The 20,264-nt window shown below is 42.8% G+C and overlaps 1 protein-coding gene across 2 annotated transcripts in view; it reads right to left on the bottom strand.

Annotated features, from left to right (window-relative positions):
* LOC140626863 (interferon-activable protein 203-like) overlaps window positions 1-17,365 on the bottom strand; it is a 40,093-nt gene extending 22,728 nt beyond the window's left edge. The window contains exon 1 of one of the 2 annotated variants that reach the window (XM_072814616.1): window positions 16,793-17,365. The gene's annotated coding sequence lies outside the window, so the exon portion shown is untranslated. The remainder of the gene's footprint in view (window positions 1-16,792) is intronic. The other variant, XM_072814618.1, reaches the window with a different exon arrangement.
* Between the last annotated feature and the right edge of the window lie 2,899 nt (window positions 17,366-20,264).

Raw genomic sequence — 20,264 nt, 5'->3', positions numbered from 1 at the left:
TGGTTTAAAAACCATTCTGGAAACTCCCAAAAAATGACTGAAAATGTTATAAGTATAGTTGAAATGCTAAGAAAGGAAGGAAGGAAAACTAAGTCATATAAAAGGATTAGTTAAAACCAAGGGAGGTAGAAAAAAAATAGGGGCAAAGAAACAAAGAACAAATGCAAGGAATAGAAAACAATGGCAAACAATGGTAGTTATCAATCTAAGCCTGTCAATAATCACCTTAAATGCTGATGGTCTAAATACATCAATTAAATGAGAACCCAACTCTACATTTTGTATAGGAAATTCACTTTAAAGGTAAAGATTCAGGTTAAAAGCAAAAGAATAGACACTGATACACCTGACTAATACTGATAAAACCAAAATGGAGCAGCTACGTTGAATTCTGATGAAATGATTTCAGAACAATGAGAATTTTCCAGCTTACAGATGGCTGTTACTTAATGATAGAGGGGTAAATTATTCATAAAGACATAACTATTCTTTTTTTAACAATATTTTAATTTATTTGGGAGATAGAGAGCATGAAAGAGAGAGAGTGCAACCAGAGAGTGGGGGAGACAGAGAAGCATTCTCCCCGATGAGGGAGCCTGACCTGGGGCTTGATCCCAGGACCCCAAGATCTTGACCTGAGCTGAAGGCAGAGACTTAACAGACTGAGCCACCGAGGCGCCCCAAGACAAAACAGTTCTAAATATGCGTGCACTTGAGAGAACATTAAAACGCATGCGGCAAAAACTGATATATATGTGTATACGTCTCTCTGTAGACGTGTATCCACCACTACAATATTACACAGAATATTTCCTCTCCCTTAAAAATCTCCCGTACTCTCTTCGTCCCATCCTCCCTCCCCACCTCCCTACGGGCAACCACGGAGTTAGAAAGTGCGCCTTCTGCTACAGTTTTCTTCAAGAGATCGTAGAGAATTGGTAAAAATTTCCTCCTTAGGAAAGGAGAATTCACCATTGAAACCACTTGGACTTGGTGCTTTTGTTTTGGAAGATTATTATTAATTCAGCTTCTTTAATATGAGCCTATTCAGATTACCTACTTCATCTTGTGTGAGTGCTGATAGGTTGTGTCTTTGAAGCAATTGTTCTATTCATCTGGGTTATCAAATTTGTGGACACACAGCTGTTCATAAAATTCCTTTATTCTTTTTTTTTAATTTTTATTTTTATTTATGATAGTCACACACACACACACACACACACACACACACACACACACACACACACACATAGAGAGGCAGAGACACAGGCAGAGGGAGAAGCAGGCTCCATGCACCGGGAGCCTGATGTGGGATTTGATCCCGGGTCTCCAGGATCGCGCCCTGGGCCAAAGGCAGGCGCCAAACCGCTGCACCACCCAGGGATCCCCTTTATTATTCTTTTCATTCCCATGGGATCAGTAGTTTGGCCCCTCGGTCATTTCCGATGTCAGTAATCTGTGTCTTCTCTCTTTTTTTCTTGGCTTAACTGCCTAGGGTTTTATTAGTTTTATTAACCTTTTTTCAAAGAACCAGCTTTTTAATTCTTTGACTTCTTGTTTTCAATTTCATTGATTTCTACTCTAGTTTTTATGTCTTTTCTTTGTTCTGTTTGCATTTAATTTGCTCTTCTTTTTCTAGTTTCCTAAGGTAGGAGCTGAGAGTATTAATTTTAGATCATTTTTCTTTCTTCTTTTTAAGACTTGGCTTATTTCAGACAGAAAGAGGGAGGGAGAGAGAGGGTGTGTGTGCATAAGCAGGGAGGAGAGGGAGAAGCAGGCTCCCCACTAAGTAGAGAGCCTGATGTGGGGCTCAGTCCCAAGGCCCCGGGGTCATGACTTGAGCCAAAGGCAGACATTCAATCACTCAGCCCCCAAGGTGCCCCAGATCATTTTTCTTTAATAATTCACAGATTCCCCTTCCCAATACTGCTTTTGTTGCTTCAACATATTTTAACATGTCATATTTTCATTTTCATTTAGTTCTAAATATATTCAAATTTCTCTTGAAACTTCTTTGACCCATGTGTTATTTAGAAGTCTTATGTTTACCTTCTACATATGCTATTGATACTTTCAACCTCTTTTTGCATTATGGATTTCTAGTTTAATTCTACTGTGGTCTGCAAGGTAGGCATTGTATGATTTCTCTTCTTTTAAATTTGTTTAAGAGTGATTTTGGTCCAGGATGAGATCTGTCTTGGAGAATGTTCCATGTGAGCTTGAGAGAATGTATATTCTCTGTTGTTGGATGAAATATTCTTAGATGTCTATTAGATCTAGGGATCAAGGGTGCTGTTTGGTTCAACCATATCCTTACTTATTTTGTGCTTGCTGGATCTGTCAGGTGCTGGTGGAGAGCATTAAAATCTCCAAGTATGAGTGGATAACAACCTCTGAATATCTTATCTTTCTCAACACTATCACTTAATTAGCCACAAATACTTGAGGACTACCTTTAAAAAGGCTTTTTTTCTTTTAAAAGATTTTATTTATTTATTCGTGAGAGACACACACACACAGAGGTAAAGACACAGGCAGAGGGAGAAGCGGGCTCCTCACGGGAAGCCCGATGTGGGACTCGATTCCGGGACCCTGGGATTACGTCCTGAGCCGAAGGCAGATGCTCAACCCCTGAGCCACCCAGGCATCTGAGTCTTTTTCTTTCTTTCTTTCTTTCTTTCTTTCTTTCTTTCTTTCTTTCTTTCTTTCTTTCTTTCTTTCTTCTTTTTCTTTCTTTCTTCTTTCTTTCTCTTTCTTTTCTTACTTTCTTCTTTCTTTCTTTTCTTTCTTTCTTTCTTTCTTTCTTTCTTTCTTTCTTTCTTTTCTTCTTTCTCTCTTTCTCTCTCTCTTTCTCTTTCTTTCTCTTTCTTTCTTTCTTTCTTTCTTTCTTTCTTTCTTCTTTCTTTCTTCCTTTCTTTCTTTTCTTTTCTTTCTTTCTTTCTTTCTTTCTTTCTTTCTTTCTTTCTTTCTTTCTTTCTTTCTTTCTTTCTTTCTTTCTTTCTTTCTTTCTTTCTTTCTTCTTTTTAAAAATATATCAATCCAAGTCTCTTCTTTTTCTTATCTGGATTTCTGAAATTGCCTATTGAGCTGTGCTTTAATTTTAAGAGCATTTGCCAGTTTCCACAGTGTAAATACTACAGGTTGATTTCATGATGCCCAATATTTGTCCACTTGTGTGTAAAGTCTCTAAATACTTAACAGTTAGCTCTTTATACCTGTGGAATGAGGACAGCCCACCATGTTGCCGTCACTTCCAATTCATGGTTCCTGCCTTCAAACGTGGCCTCTCTTTGCTAGAATAATTAATTCTTTGACTTATTGTTTTCAATTTCACTAAAATGAAATGTCAGAAGGTAGTGGAGGGGCAAGATGGCAGAAGAGTAGGGTCCCCAAATCACCTGTCCCCACCAAATTACCTAGAAAACCTTCAAATCATCCTGAAAATCTACGAATTCGGCCTGAGAATTAAAGAGAGACCACCTGGAATGCTACAGTGAGAAGAGTTCGCGCTTCTATCAAGGTAGGAAGACGGGAAAAAAGAAATAAAGAAACAAAGGCCTCCAAGAGGGAGGGGCCCCGCGAGGAGCCGGGCTGAGGCCGGGGCGAGTGTCCCCAGGACAGGAGAGCCCCGTCCCGGAGGAGCAGGAGCTGCACCGACCTTCCCGGGGGGAAAGGGGCTCGCAGGGGGTTGGAGCAGGACCCAGGAGGGCGGGGATGCCCTCGGGCTCGAGGGGACAGTAACAGGCACCTGCGCCCCGGGAGAGCGCCCCGAGCTCCCTAAGGGCTGCAGCGCGCACGGGGGACCCGGAGCAGCTCGGGGGGCTCGGGGGCGGCTCCGCGGAGGGGGCTGCGGGGCGGGAGCAGCTCGGAGGGGCTCGGGCGGAGGCTCCGCGGAGGGGGCTGCGGGGCGGGAGCAGCTCGGGGGGCTCGGGGGCGGCTCCGCGGAGGGGGCTGGGGGCGGGAGCCCGAATCCAACAGCGCAGGCCCGGGAGCACTGGGCGCCGGGACACAGCCCAGGATCCGGCCTCCCCCGGGACAGGCAGAGGCCAGGAGGGCCCAGGACCGCGAGGACGCTCCTGCCCCGAGCTGAGCAGATCAGCGGCCCCGCCCGGAGCCTCCAGGCCCTGCAGACGGAGAGCTCTGGAGCTACTGCGGGAGCTGACTCCAGGGCTGCAGAGCTGGCCGCCACTGCGGTTGTTCCTCCTGGGGCCTCACGGGGTGAACAACCCCCAAGGAGCCCTGCACCAGGCAGGGGCACAGCAGCTCCCCCAAGTGCTAACACCTGAAAATCAGCACAACAGGCCCCTCCCCCAGAACACCAGCTAGACGGACAAGTTCCAGGGGAAGTCAAGGGACTTAAAGTACACAGAATCAGAAGATACTCCCCCGTGATTTTTTTTCCTGTTTTCTTTTGTTTTGTTTTGTTTTGCTTTTTGATTTGTTTCCTTCCCCCACCCTTTTTTCCTTTCTTTCTTTTTCTTTCTCTTTTTCTTCTTTTTTTTTTCTTCCTTTTTTTTCTCTTTCTCTTTTCTTTCCTTCTCTCTCTCCTCTTTTTCTCCTTTTCCCAATACAACTTGCTTTTGGCCACTCTGCACTGAGCAAAATGAGTAGAAGGGAAACCTCACCTCAAAAGAAAGAATCAGAAACAGTCCTCTCTCCCACAGAGTTACAAAATCTGGATTACAATTCAATGTCAGAAAGCCAATTCAGAAGCACGATTATACAGCTACTGGTGGCTCTAGAAAAAAGCATAAAGGACTCAAGAGACTTTACGACTGCAGAATTTAGAGCTAATCAGGCAGAAATTAAAAATCAATTGAATGAGATGCAATCCAAACTAGAAGTCCTAACGACGAGGGTTAACGAGGTGGAAGAACGAGTGAGTGACATAGAAGACAAGTTGATGGCAAAGAGGGAAACTGAGGAAAAAAGAGACAATTAAAAGACCATGAAGATAGATTAAGGGAAATAAACGACAGCCTGAGGAAGAAAACCTACGTTTAATTGGGGTTCCCAAGGGTGCCAAAAGGGCCAGAGGGCCAGAATATGTATTTGAACAAATTCTAGCTGAAAACTTTCCTAATCTGGGAAGAGAAACAGGCATTCAGATCCAGGAAATAGAGAGATCCCCCCAGAAAATCAATAAAAACCGTTCAACACCTCGACATTTAATAGTGAAGCTTGCAAATTCCAAAGATAAAGAGAAGATCCTTAAAGCAGCAAGAGACAAGAAATCCCTGACTTTTATGGGGAGGAGTATTAGGGTAACAGCAGACCTCTCCACAGAGACCTGGCAGGCCAGAAAGGGCTGGCAGGATATATTCAGGGTCCTAAATGAGAAGAACATGCAACCAAGAATACTTTATCCAGCAAGGCTCTCATTCAAAATGGAAGGAGAGATAAAGAGCTTCCAAGACAGGCAGCAACTAAAAGAATATGTGACCTCCAAACCAGCTCTGCAAGAAATTTTAAGGGGGACTCTTAAAATTCCCCTTTAAGAAGAAGTTCAGTGGAACAGTCCACAAAAACAAGGACTGAATAGATATCATGATGACACTAAACTCATATCTCTCAATAGTAACTCTGAATGTGAACGGGCTTAATGACCCCATCAAAAGGTGCAGGGTTTCAGACTGGATAAAAAAGCAGGACCCATCTATTTGCTGTCTACAAGAGACTCATTTTTGACAGAAGGACACCTACAGCCTGAAAATAAAAGGTTGAAGAACCATTTACCATTCGAATGGTCCTCAAAAGAAAGCAGGGGTAGCCATCCTTATATCAGATAAACTAAAATTTACCCCGAAGATTGTAGTGAGAGATGAAGAGGGACACTATCTCATACTTAAAGGATCTATCCAACAAGAGGACTTAACAATCCTCAATATATATGCCTTTAATGTGGGAGCTGCCAAATATCTAAATCAATTAATAACCAAAGTGAAGAAATACTTAGATAATAATACACTTATACTTGGTGACTTCAATCTAGCTCTTTCTACACTCGATAGGTCTTCTAAGCACAACATCTCCAAAGAAACGAGAGCTTTAAATGATACACTGGACCAGATGGATTTCACAGATATCTACAGAACTTTACATCCAAACTCAAATGAATACACATTCTTCTCAAGTGCACATGGAACTTTCTCCAGAATAGACCACATACTGGGTCACAAATCGGGTCTGAACCGATACCAAAAGATTGGGATCGTCACCTGCATATTCTCGGACCATAATGCCTTGAAATTAGAACTAAATCACAACAAGAAGTTTGGAAGGACCTCAAACACGTGGAGGTTAAGGACCATCCTGCTAAAAGATAAAAGGGTCAACCAGGAAATTAAGGTAGAATTAAAAAGATTCATGGAAACTAATGAGAATGAAGATACAACCGTTCAAAATCTTTGGGATGCAGCAAAAGCAGTCCTAAGGGGGAAATACATCGCAATACAAGCATCCATTCAAAAACTGGAAAGAACTCAAATACAAAAGCTAACCTTACACATAAAGGAGCCAGAGAAAAAACAGCAAATAGATCCTACACCGAGGAGAAGAAGGGAGTTAATAAAGATTCGAGCAGAACTCAACGAAACCGAGACCAGAACTGTGGAAGAGATCAACAGAACCAGGAGTTGGTTCTTTGAAAGAATTAATAAGATAGATAAACCATTAGCCAGCCTTATTAAAAAGAAGAGAGAGAAGACTCAAATTAATAAAATCATGAATGAGAAAGGAGAGATCACTACCAACACCAAGGAAATACAAACGATTTTAAAAACATATTATGAACAGCTATACGCCAATAAATTAGGCAATCTAGAAGAAATGGACGCATTCCTGGAAAGCCACAAACTACCAAAACTGGAACAGGAAGAAATAGAAAACCTGAACAGGCCAATAACCAGGGAGGAAATTGAAGCAGTCATCAAAAACCTCCCAAGACACAAGAGTCCAGGGCCAGATGGCTTCCCAGGGGAATTCTATCAAACGTTTAAAGAAGAAACCATACCTATTCTCCTAAAGCTGTTTGGAAAGATAGAAAGAGATGGAGTACTTCCAAATTCGTTCTATGAGGCCAGCATCACCTTAATTCCAAAACCAGACAAAGACCCCACCAAAAAGGAGAATTACAGACCAATATCCCTGATGAACATGGATGCAAAAATTCTCAACAAGATACTGGCCAATAGGATCCAATAGTACATTAAGAAAATTATTCACCATGACCAAGTAGGATTTATCCCTGGGACACAAGGCTGGTTCAACACCCATAAAACAATCAATGTGATTCATCATATCAACAAGAGAAAAACCAAGAACCATATGATCCTCTCATTAGATGCAGAGAAAGCATTTGACAAAATACAGCATCCATTCCTGATCAAAACTCTTCAGAGTGTAGGGATAGAGGGAACATTCCTCAACATCTTAAAAGCCATCTACGAAAAGCCCACAGCAAATATCATTCTCAATGGGGAAGCACTGGGAGCCTTTCCCCTAAGATCAGGAACAAGACAGGGATGTCCACTCTCACCACTGCTATTCAACACAGTACTGGAAGTCCTAGCCTCAGCAATCAGACAACAAAAAGACATTAAAGGCATTCAAATTGGCAAAGAAGAAGTCAAACTCTCCCTCTTCGCCGATGACATGATACTCTACATAGAAAACCCAAAAGTCTCCACCCCAAGATTGCTAGAACTCATACAGCAATTCGGTAGCGTGGCAGGATACAAAATCAATGCCCAGAAATCAGTGGCATTTCTATACACTAACAATGAGACTGAAGAAAGAGAAATGAAGGAGTCAATCCCATTTACAATTGCACCCAAAAGCATAAGATACCTAGGAATAAACCTAACCAAAGAGGTAAAGGATCTATACCCTAAAAGCTATAGAAAACTTCTGAAAGAAATTGAGGAAGACACAAAGAGATGGAAAAATATTCCATGCTCATGGATTGGCAGAATTAATATTGTGAAAATGTCAATGTTACCCAGGGCAATATACACGTTTAATGCAATCCCTATCAAAATACCATGGACTTTCTTCAGAGAGTTAGAACAAATTATTTTAAGATTTGTGTGGTGAAATCAGAAAAGACCCTGAATAGCCAGGGGAATTTTAAAAAAGAAAACCATATCTGGGGGCATCACAATGCCAGATTTCAGGTTGTACTACAAAGCTGTGGTCATCAAGACAGTGTGGTACTGGCACAAAAACAGACGCATAGATCAATGGAACAGAATAGAGAACCCAGAAGTGGACCCTGAACTCTATGGTCAACTAATATTCGATAAAGGAGGAAAAACTATCCATTGGAAGAAAGACAGTCTCTTCAATAAAGGGTTCTGGGAAAATTGGACATCCACATGCAGAAGAATGAAAGTAGACCACTCTCTTTCACCAGACACAAAGATAAACTCAAAATGGATGAAAGATCTAAATGTGAGAAAAGATTCCATCAAAATCCTAGAGAAGAACACAGGCAACACCCTTTTTGAACTCGGCCACAGTAACTTCTTGCAAGATACATCCACGAAGGCAAAAGAAACAAAAGCAAAAATGAACTATTGGGACTTCATCAAGATTAAAAGCTTCTGCAGAGCAAAGGAAACAAACAAATCTAAAGTTAACCAGCAAAATGAGGAAAGATATTTGCAAGTGATATATTGGCTAGTATCTAAAACCTATGAAGAACTTATTAAACTAAACACTCAAAAAATACAAAATCCAGTGAAGAAAAGGGCAGAAGACATGAACAAACATTTCTCCAAAGATGACATACCAATGGCCAACAAACACATGAAAAGATGCTCAACATCACTCATCATCAGGGAAATACAAATCAAAACCACAATGAGGGATCCCTGGGTGGCGCAGCGGTTTGGCGCCTGCCTTTGGCCCAGGGCGCGATCCTGGAGACCTGGGATCGAATCCCACATCGGGCTCCCGGTGCATGGAGCCTGCTTCTCCCTCTGCCTTTGTTTCTGGCTCTCTCTGTCTCTCAGTCTTTCATGAATAAATAAATAAATAAAATCTTTAAAAAAAAAAAAAAGAAAGAAAGAAAACCACAATGAGATACCACCTCACACCTGTCAGAATGGCTAGGATTAGCAACTCTGGAAATAACAGAAGTTGGTGAGGATGTGGAGAAAGGGGAAGCAGCCCTTTTACACTGTGGGTTGGGAATGCAAGCTGTTGTGGCCACTCTGAAAACAGTGTGGAGGTTCCTCAAAAAGTTTCAGATAGAGCTGCCCTATGACCCAGCAATTGCACTACTAGGTATTTATCCAAAGGATACAAATATAGTGATTTGAAGGGGCACCTGCACCCCAGTGTTTATAGCACCAGTGTCCACAATAGCCAAACTCTGGAGAGAGCCAGATGTCCACCGACAGGTGAGTGGATAAAGAAGATGTGGTGTATATACAATGGAATATTACTCAGCCATCAGAAAGAATGAAATCTTATCATTTGTAACAACATAGATGGTACTAGAGGGTATTATGCTGAGCAAAATATGTCAGTCAGAGAAAGACAAATGCCATATGATTTTACTCATACGTAGAATTAAAGAAACAAAACAGATGAACATAAGGGGAAGGGAAGGAAAAATTTTTAAAAATATAAAAACAGAGCAGGAGGCAAACTCTAAGAGACTATTAAGTCTAGGAACTGAACTGAGAGTTGCTGGAGGGGATGTGGGGATTGAAGTAGACGGGTGATGGGCATTAAGGAGGGAACTCGTGATGACACAGGGTGTTGTACGTAAGTGATGAATCACTAAATTCTACGCCTGAAACTAATACCACGGTATATGTTGACTAACTAGAATTTAAATAAAATCTTGAAAGAAAAAAAAAATAAAGCCTGTATGAAGGTAAGCCTACATGTCCTTAATATCTCTTAATAAAATTCTTCACCGAAAATATTAGTGCAAGTATGAGATCCTCATACTTTTGGTGTCAGCTGAAATTTATGTGTACAACCACAGGAATATAGTTTTTCCAAAGCCTGTCCCGTTTTCTTTCACCTTTTTTTGAAAACTAATGTTTGCCTACACAGCTCCCACTTGTATGAAACTATGAATTTTGTATATAAGCTTTGACCTCTGGCCTGTTATTCGCAGTGAAAAGCAGAGGAGGGGGTGATTATCTACAACTTCGCACTTGATACTGTGCCATTTTCATTCCCCTACGTCATCTATCTTTTCTGGACTATTCTCTGTTTCACAGTGTTCTTACTCTTCTACAAAATGTGACTGTATTATATAATATGGCTACAGGAAGATTAAATCACACATTAGGATGAGGAGACATTAGGACACATTTGGACACATTAGGATGAGGAGAAGTTGCGGCAAGTGGGAATTCATTTAAGTTGTAAGGTGACCTTCTTCCCTCTCCAACTTGAAAGCTTCTCCCACTTAGCTCTTCTCCCCTGGCGTTTGCGTCTTGGTTTTGACTTCTTGTATTCTTTCTTTTGCCTCCAAACAGTACCTTAAAATGCAAACAATTCTGGTGGCAGAAAGGGCATCTGTAGCCCTCTCTCTACTCTGAGTGGAATAAAAGTGAGACTCGATGTTGGGGCAGAAGAGAGTGCTCAGTTGTGTCCTGCGTATGCCTGAAACTGGCCCCTTTAACCTCATCTTCATAGCCTGACGCAGGGAAAGACGAAGGCCCACAGCGTCTGGCTTACCTGAGCTCCTGTCCTCTGACCCTGGATCGAATGGACAAGGCATATTTTCCCACCTTTCCGCCTTTATCTCTGCTCTTCCCATTCTTTGTTTGATCTTTTCCTCTAACGTAGACCAACGTCTGCAAAGGCTTCTCTGATGATCCTTGCTGGAATGAGAAACCCTTTGCTTTATTTTTGTACTTCTGTTTTGCTCTCAAGACCTTCCCTGATATTGTTTTATTCTAAAATTGGAGATGAGATTTTTTACTGTTGCTAATACTGAACTTCCAATCCACCATAAATATCTAATGGTGGGGGGGGCAGGATTCTTTCCACCACTTACTAAAAAAAATAATTTACTAAGCCAGCAATAAAGACAAAATGAATTGGAACTTTGAGAAGAGGAAAATGATTTGATAAATTTATCACTGATAAATGATAGAGATAAATCATTTATCAGTGATAAATTTAGATTTATCATTGATAGGGATCCCTGGGTGGCGCAGCGGTTTAGCACCTGCCTTTGGCCCAGGGCGTGATCCTGGAGACCCGGGATCGAATCCCACGTCGGGCTCCTGGTGCATGGAGCCTGCTTCTCCCTCTGCCTATGTGTCTCTGCCCCTCTCTCTCTCTCTCTCTCTGTGTGTGTGTCTCTCATGAATAAATAAATAAATCTTAAAAAAAAAGAATATCAAAAAAAAAAAAGATTTATCATTGATAAATGATAGAGAGGTTTGACTTCAGAATTGTGTTTCCTTTTAGTTTCAGGTTAGGGCTTAAGGGTCTTTGGCCCAGGAGAAGAAGCTCTTATGCACCCAAATAAATGTTTCTGTATTCTTAAAATGTTTAATATCACCTCATGAGTGTCAAAAGGAAAAGAAACAAACAAGCAAAAATATTGACATGCAAGATGGTAGAAAGTTTGTGGAAGAAATATTTCCTAATATGGTCTTTTTCTTCAGTCAATGACAAATGTAACAAATTTAAGATTCTGAGTTCAATTCTAAATTACAGTAAACATTTATTTAGTGCCGCGTGTGTGTGTGTGCATGAGCACGTGTGTATGTCTGCGTATGACATGGATAACATAGATTCTCTCTGGTGATTTCCATGAAGGCTAAATAACCATATGAGTGATGAGATAAGCTCACAGTGCCGTGCATGCATGGACTGCCACGCCAATAGCTAAGGCACTTTAGAGGAGGGACCAATTGCGTCTTGCGTTGTATTGAGAAGTTGTAGCTCTTAGAGATGGTCTCAGGGTGGCAGTAATTACACATAATGGCACAAAATTACCATCAGCCCCTCCTGGAAGCTAAATACATTTCTTTATGACTTGACCACGGCTTCCTAGGTCACCCTTAGGCCTCCTCTGGAGGGGAACGTTTACCTGTGCTGCCCTGAACTACTCTGGCAGGAAACCGGGCTTTGTTCTGTTGCCCGTCGCCCTCCATCCTTTGTGGAATGTTCTCTCTGCCCGACCGCTGCCCGTCCACACTCCCCACGACCTCACCCCAGGGAAGGTAGAGGAGACCTGGGCAGACCGTGAATGGGCACAGAGCCGATGATCCGTGCTTGGGCCTGACTAGCACAGGAAGAGAGACGAAGAAGAGGAGGACCCTGAAAGCCGAGAGGAGACGTGATCAGGGCCTGAGAGAGCTCCGCACGATTAAAGCAGAAGGTTGAAAATGAAACTGGGATGATACGTAGAAATGTGCACCTGCTTGTTAAGGAAAGTGAGATCCTCGGGACCGCCGATGCCTCCTTGGTACCGCTGGGTGTGGGGTACGGTGGCGGCCGTGCTGGGGGTCATGGTGCGGTGACTCCCCCTGTCTCTGGAGCCCGTGTCTCTCCCGTGCCACCAGCGTGGAAGGGACACGTGATCCACACGCCTCCTGACACACCTGCTTCGTGGGACTAACTTACCTGTGGCACTAGTCCCCCTCCTGCCCAGGGCAGGGATCTCTCATGCTCCCCCGGCACAGAGCCTACCACTTTCTACTCTCTGAGACGGAGTGACAGAGAACCCTGTGCCCCATAAGACAGCTCACTCTACTCTCAGACAGCCCTACTAATTAAATCATCCCTCTTTCAGTAAATTCACAGATGTCTTGTTCCTTTTAGTCCAGAGCTACTTGATTCTTTTTTTTTTTTCAAAGATTTTATTTATTTATTCACGAGAGAGAAAGAGGGAGAGAGAGAGGCAGAGACACAGGCAGAGGGAGAAGCAGTCTCCATGCAGGGAGCCCGACGTGGGACTCGATCCCGGGGCCCCAGGATCACGCCCTGGGCTGAAGGCGGCGCTGAACCACTGAGCCACCCAGGCTGCCCAGCCCAGAGCTACTCATTTCTACCAGAAACATCCAATAACTCTTTGCCTTCTGCTGCCCAAGAGTATTTCAAATAACTGACCGTGACCATCTTGGTATTTTAAAAATCACGACTGGAATTTGGCTTTTCGTGATGAGATCTAACTTGGCCATCGACCTGGGGCACCGTAGCCAGATTATACAGCTGCGTTACGTGGTCTGGGTGAGGAGCCAGCATGTCATCCGTCCTTCCATCTATGCGTCCTTTCAGTAAATACACATTGAGCTTCTACAAGGCAACAGGAAGGTTCTGGTGATAAAATAGGGAGTGGAAAACAAATCCAAGATTTGGAGAGTGTACGCTCTAATGAGGGAGATACGTATTTTTCTTGACAGCAAATTAATGAATTAATAAATTGAGATATACACTCTGATTGAAAGATGATTCTTTAAATCTGGAAGGAAAGTTCGAGCTTCTCCTCTGTTTTATGTTGGTCTCAAGGATGAGTTGCAGTATGTGGCAAAGTGCAAAAATATAAGATACAATAGGGCCACAGCATTAAAGAGTGAAGTTATTTAAGTGAAAACAGAAGCAAGGAGGCAAATTCTTTTGGATGTATGTATATATGAGTGTCATTTTTTGCATCTCTTGTTTAGAGACACAATATGTTTGGAAGTTACAAGGTCAAAGGGGAATCCATATGACCTTCAGGAAAGCAAAATATTGATGGGGCAGATCACTAGAAAGCCTTGCTCTCTTACTTCTATCACATCATATTCAGACTCCAGAGCAGCCAATTACAGAAAGTTTATATAAAGTGATATGACTTTGAAGTATTAGAACAGCTCAGAATACAGACATCATTTCTGTATGGAAGCCATCCTAATCCTCAGAGTCCAAAAATCAAGTCTGAGTTGGAGGAAGTTTTAGCAGTTGGTGACATGGATTGGATTTCAGGATGAAATCCAATTCCTAACCAGCTGAGTGATATTATGATCTTGATCATTTCACTCAATCTCTCTAAACTTCAATTTTCACATCACAGATGAAAAAATTGGATTCCGTAACTTCTGATTTCCTGCAAACTCTGGTTTCTTAAAATGACCAAAATAATATGAACATTATTAGAATGATTTCAGGCAAGGAGATAAAAATAAGTCAATATTTTACTCTTGGCACCTCAGCCTACTTACTAGAAGGAAAGACATACCAGCAGCAGAAAGAAGCAGCTCAAGGGAGAACAACTCATTATTCTTCCCTGGTCCTTGGCCCCAAACCAAAAGGGCAGATCTGTAAAGCCTCTTTCCTTAGATTAGTTGCACATCAACAGCCTTGGACCTTCACAGAGAGAGACATCCCATCCCATCCTTCACACCTTCCACCTCACCCTGTTCCCTCCCCCTAACACACCTACCCCAAACCAGGACCACAGCCCCTTTCTCAATCCAGGACTGCCATTGACCATCTGAGTATCTTTAGGAAAATGATTTCGCATTTCTCTTCCTTGTTTTCTCTCAGGAGAGTAAAGAGGAGAAAACTATCAACCATCTATAGTTAGGCTGAAGATAAAATAACACAAAATAATTAATTGCAAAACACCCGGTAGTAAATACGTGATCAAGAAACTTGTAAATGTCAGATTTTGGATACCCACTTTCTACCATTGCACTCTAGAGTAGACTAATTATTCTTCAGTGCTTGCCTGATGCAGGGCTTTGTCTAGGGCAGCTTCCTGATGGAATCCACTTATACGCAGCACGAGAACCAGCAAATCGGGTTGCACAGCTACTGAGCTATCGCTGCTTGAGTAAAGGAATGGAGCCAGTGACTCCACGGCACGAGAGCTGCAATCCCGTGCAACACAGAAGCGTCTTCCTGCAAATCCCCAAAAGGCGCCTCGTTCTGCAGCCCGCTGGCCGTGACACCCCCTCAGGGACACCAATTCTGAATACATACCCATTGTTTTGAGCAAAAGCAATCCTTCTCTTGCACACAGGCCTTGGCAACAGAAGCACAGAGGATTTCCGTGTTGACCTGTGCCCTCAGCTGGGTTTCTCGGAGCGGGGCACAGTCTGTTCAACATGCCTATTCTTGACTCCAGGCTCACCTTGTCAGGGTCACCCCCAAAGTCTAAGTGCAAATATTGCTTTGGAGCCTGTGTGCCCGACCCTGATCTGCAGCCCACAAATGATTCGCTTTTCAGCAACACACCAACGAATTAGACTCCCGTTATAGCACTCTTTTAGGAAAAAATGTTTATTATTTTTTTCCAAATTATGAAAACGATACATGCAAAATATGGTATTAGGATGGCACAGCAAAGTATAAAAGAGAAAATAAAAACTACCCATGACCACTCTATTCCTTAGAATTGATAGATGGTATATCTATCGCTGAATTTCTCTCATATGTATATTTTTTTCTCTGTACTTAGATTTTATCTCCACATGCATATTGTTAATGGCATCCAGGTTTTTAGGAGGACATTGTAGTGAGTTTTCCGTATACGAATAAGGAGAACATCTGGAGAAAAAGAGTTTTTGAGCTTTTATCTGGCTGATTGTTTTTAAAATGAGATGAAATACGGTACATTTTCATTTCATTCATGCTTTTTAAAATAGAATCTTTTTTTAATAAATTTATTTTTTATTGGTGTTCAATTTGCCAACATATAGAATAACACCCAGTGCTCATCCCGTCAAGTGCCCCCCCTCAGTGCCCGTCACCCACCTGCCCACTTCCCCTTCCACCACCTCTAGATCTTTTCCCAGAGTTAGGAGTGTCTCATGTTCTGTCTCCCTTTCTGATATTTCCCACTCATTTTTCTCTCCTTTCCCCTTTATTCCCTTTTACTATAAAATAGAATCTTTAAAACTCTGCCGTTTTTTCAGCAATTATAGCATATTTTCAGATATCTTCACCACGTTCTCCTCTCCCACCCCGACCAGTATTGAACTCTCACTCTAAGATGTTGAAGGACCGCATGATTGAAATCTCATCATTCTGAGGTGGATCTTGTTCTGTCTCAGCTAAAAGTCGGCCTGAGCCACTGGGTCACCCAGAATTCTCAAGGTTATTCTTTAGTTGCTAACCTTCCCGGGTTACAAGGAAACAAGTTTAAGACTAGAATCTTCCACACTTCTGGGCATTTATTAACTATATCTTTCACATTAACCAAACACTCAAATTAGTTCTCAGACTGATCTTCGGGCTTCAGGGAATAATAGCTCTCCATTCTTTGGTGTGTTTTTAGCATCACCTCGTGGGAGGAATTCTCCTAAGGCCTCAATTCCAGAGGCAAGACCCGGCGGCCACATCAGCCATATTCAAGACAATTCCAGATTCCACCTGGGCGTACGGATTCTCTCACACCGTGTATGTGCAAAACCAGACGTGTCTACTACCTTCAGTATCACTGATGAAAACCCTTTTGTGTAACAGTCGTATGTCGAGGTTAATTTGCCACTGGGTTACCATCTGGCAAGCAGCCAGCTGATTTGTGTAATGCCACCTATTGATAGAGAGGTAGGAGACAGCTAGTGGAAGTTCCTGCAGGCGGAGTGAATTTTAAGATCTGCAAGAGTCAAATGTCTCTTCTGCTCCCAGGTAAATGAAGGGTTAGGATGAAGCCACTGGGGTTTTCACTTTTCTGAACACGAGCTAGCTCATGCAGGTTCCCCTCCCCACCCCAAGAACCAGACTGAATTCTCCCTACTTGTGAACCTGGGGTGACAAGCTGAGCCCTGGGGTCCGTCTGTGTGGAGAGCGTCACAGGACCCGTCCAACGCGAACATCCTACCTGGTGTCTAGATCCTGAGACTTCATCAGAAATACAAGAATCACTGCTTGTTGTAACCGGAGGAGAAATCAGTAAAGATCTCAGACTTACACCTGCAGGATGTTACAGTCTCCCGAAGGGCAGAGGAAAATGAGGTGTTTTGAAAGATGACACGGCAGGGGCACCTGGGTGGCTCAATCGGCCAAGCATTTGTCTTCGGCTCAGGTCATGGTGTCAGGGTCCTGGGATGGAGCTCCGGGCCCAGCTCCCTGTTCAGCCGGGAGTCTCTGCTGCTTCTCCTTGCTTGTGCTTCCTCTCTCTCGCTCACACACTCTCTCTCAATAAATAAATAAAATCGTTAAAAAAAAAAAAAAGATGGGGGACGCCTGGGTGGCTCAGCAGTTGAGCGTCTGCCTTCGGCTCAGGGCATGACCCTGGGGTCCCGGGATCGAGTCCCACATCGGGATCCGTGCAGGGAGCCTGCTTCTCCCTCTGCCTGTGTCTCTGCCTCTCTCTGTGTCTCCCATGAATAAATAAATAAATAAACCTTAAAAAAAAAAAAAAAGATAGCAAGGCAGGGGCAGTGGCCTGAGTTCCCTGACTAGAGCTTGCTGTCTCCAACTTTGGTCCTTCAGGCCACATAATTCGAGACTCCTCCCCTCAATGTCTGTAACTTTCAATTTCTCAGCCAGAGAAACTGAACAGTTTCCTTCCTGTAAACATCTTAGTCACAATGAAAAATTACAGCCAAGTTTTTTTCTTAAATTTTTGTCGTTAAAAAAAAATGGTCTGTAGCTGAAAGGAGTTACAACACTGAAATTTCCTTAATCCAGCAGATTTAAATGTGGATCAGCAGATGCCAACCCGCCCTGCACTGGGGCTCAGATTTCAAAGGGGGAGGTGAGTCACTCAGCCACTTCTCTCAGTTCTCTTTCCCTTTAGGAGACTCCTATGGCGGGAGGGGAAGGTAGACGTCAGCCTTTGCCGCCTTTGCCGGTACTTGAGTGGCCTCCTGGATGGAGGAAGGTCTGCGTTAAAGATGCTTTTGGTTTCAATGCCACCTGACACACATACCAGAGGCCTAATAAAGGGACAAACTCGTTACAAGTATGTGAATCCTTCGAGGGTATTTGCACATGGGTTGTGCACTACTTATCCGCCTGTCTATGCCCAGGATCCTTTGCTTCAAGGAGTGAAGTCCAGTATTACTCTTGCCATTCCCGCTTATACAGAGAACACGAGCTTGTAAAGTGTGTAAATGACTCATATAATTGTGATCACAAAGCCTTTCAGAATTTAAAAAAAAAACCACAAAGCCTCTAGAAGGTTGAAAGCCTGCTACATACTTTTCCTTGTATTTTTCCTTTTTTAAATCCTATTAAGGGCACAGACTATGCCCTGGAGAATCTGGAGATGTCAAATAAATGGAATGAATTGGCAGATGGTACTGTTTTTACCTGGTATGTGATCTTCACGAAGGATGAGGTTGTGACTAGGAGGGAGGGTCTCAAAGACCAGCTAAATTTGGTATCTGAGGTGAAGTCATCTAAAGGGAAAAAACTTACTGCATTCATCTGCACGAGGGTGGAGGAGAAGTGAAGTCTGGATTTGGAAACCATCTGGATGATTCCACCAAAACAAGAGTAAGTCAGTGAAAACCGAGGAGGATCTGCAGACTGCAACAGACTTCTATGGGTTTTCAGGATTATTTATGACAGACGTGAACCCTGCAGAGGTAGTTGTGTTGCACTGGTCTTAGGTGAAAGGTAGAGGAACCTCAGGAAGTCTGTTACTCAGCAGTTAAAGGGTTGCTCTATGACAATGACCTCTTTAAGAGAATGCACACAGAATAATAAAGGTAAAGTGAAGGAACCATCCTAGGAGACAAGTATGTTGGGGTTATGGAGCTGCTGGTCATGTAAGAGTTAGTTGAGCTGATAGCAGCATGCAAATAGTTTTATGAATTGAAATACTCCCTTCTAACTATAATTAAACAGCGTCGTCAGGCCTGAATGTTTAATCATATGCTTAGCCGCTGAATGTATTTCCATCCCAGGGAATAGCAGCCAATCTATATCTTACTCTGATGACACATCACAACCCGAATCCAAGCTTGGTTGGGAATGCATTATATAAATGAAAATAAAATGACTATTGATGCAGTTCAGTTGGGAAAGATTGTATCTCACACACACAAATATCAGCTGTTCTTTTGTCATTGATCATTGTGGCAAAAAATAGATAATCATAGCTGATTAGATGCCAGGCTTGCCTGATGAATCTTTTTCTATAGAGCTTTCAGGGCGATATCTCGGGACAATGTGTATTGATAGAGCCCCTAATCCATATCCTGCCCAGTGGGAAGACTTCACCACCATTGATAGTCAAAAGATAGTCCTGGCTTTTTGTATTCGATCATCAGCCAAAGCTTCCGTTTTTTCAAGTCAAGACTTCTAATTCCGTGTGTTGGAGAAGAAAACTGAGCAAACGTTGGAGGGCTTGTCTTAACGTAACTCGAACCACACATTCACAATTGTTTCTGAAGTTTATTTGTGAAGAATATTGATCTTAGAAATTTTGTTTGCTCTCTCGATAAAAGAATAACAAATTTAAATACACCTTTAACCACTTAAGTGACCAAAGAAAATGAAAATAGCTAAATAAAAAGAAGAAAAAGAAAAAGAAAGGCTGCCTTGCATAGCATTGAAATTGGAGACTGACTGCCACTGGAAGCCACAAACAACCCTTTTCATCATACCAAGTGTGCCCTGGGCTGAGTGGCCAACTCCTACTGTCCATTTCCAAAAAAATAGCTCTGTGTTGCAAAGAGTGGGAAAGACAGGTGCTGGTGTTCCCCCATGCGTCTCTTAATTCATCAGTCTCAGGGCTGTGTTTTTAGAGCCACAGCCTTGAGCGTGAATAAAGAGGACTTCTCAATGTCAGGGCTCTCGGAGCCAGCATGCTGCCAACAGAGAACCTGGGAGCAGACCGGCTCGCCTTCATCATCCTGTCTCCACAGTGGCCTGGGATCACATGAGTTCATCAGAATGCTTTATGAAGAGAAAGTTGCCTAATCTGTAGACGGAAGTGTGAGAGGCAGGGATGGAAAACAAGTCCAAGGAGCCCTGCTGGCCACCTCCTCAGACCAGAAATACTGAAGAGTGGTGTGAACTTGACATTACGCAGGGCAGTCACCTGTGTGTGAGTGGATTTTCCTTGTGCTTGACTTCTCATCAATGTCACCAATCTTCCAGAACCCAGGAAAGTGAAATCAGCGATAATAGATTTCTGTATGAAAGTAACAATACTAACAGTGGGATGCAGCCTGAAAGAGACTGTACAACTACTTGGAGTGACACGACAGGACAACAGGGAGCATGTGTGCTCATTACAGAGATAACTGTAGCACCAGATATAGAGAATTCATACCACGTGGGATTACGATGGCTTCAAATGTACTTCAGGACATCCATGCATTTTAGCGTTCTACTCC

Source organism: Canis lupus, chromosome 38 (assembly GCF_048164855.1).
Source record: "Canis lupus baileyi chromosome 38, mCanLup2.hap1, whole genome shotgun sequence".
NCBI lineage: Eukaryota > Metazoa > Chordata > Mammalia > Carnivora > Canidae > Canis > Canis lupus.
This window is presented reverse-complemented; position numbering and strand designations above follow the sequence as displayed.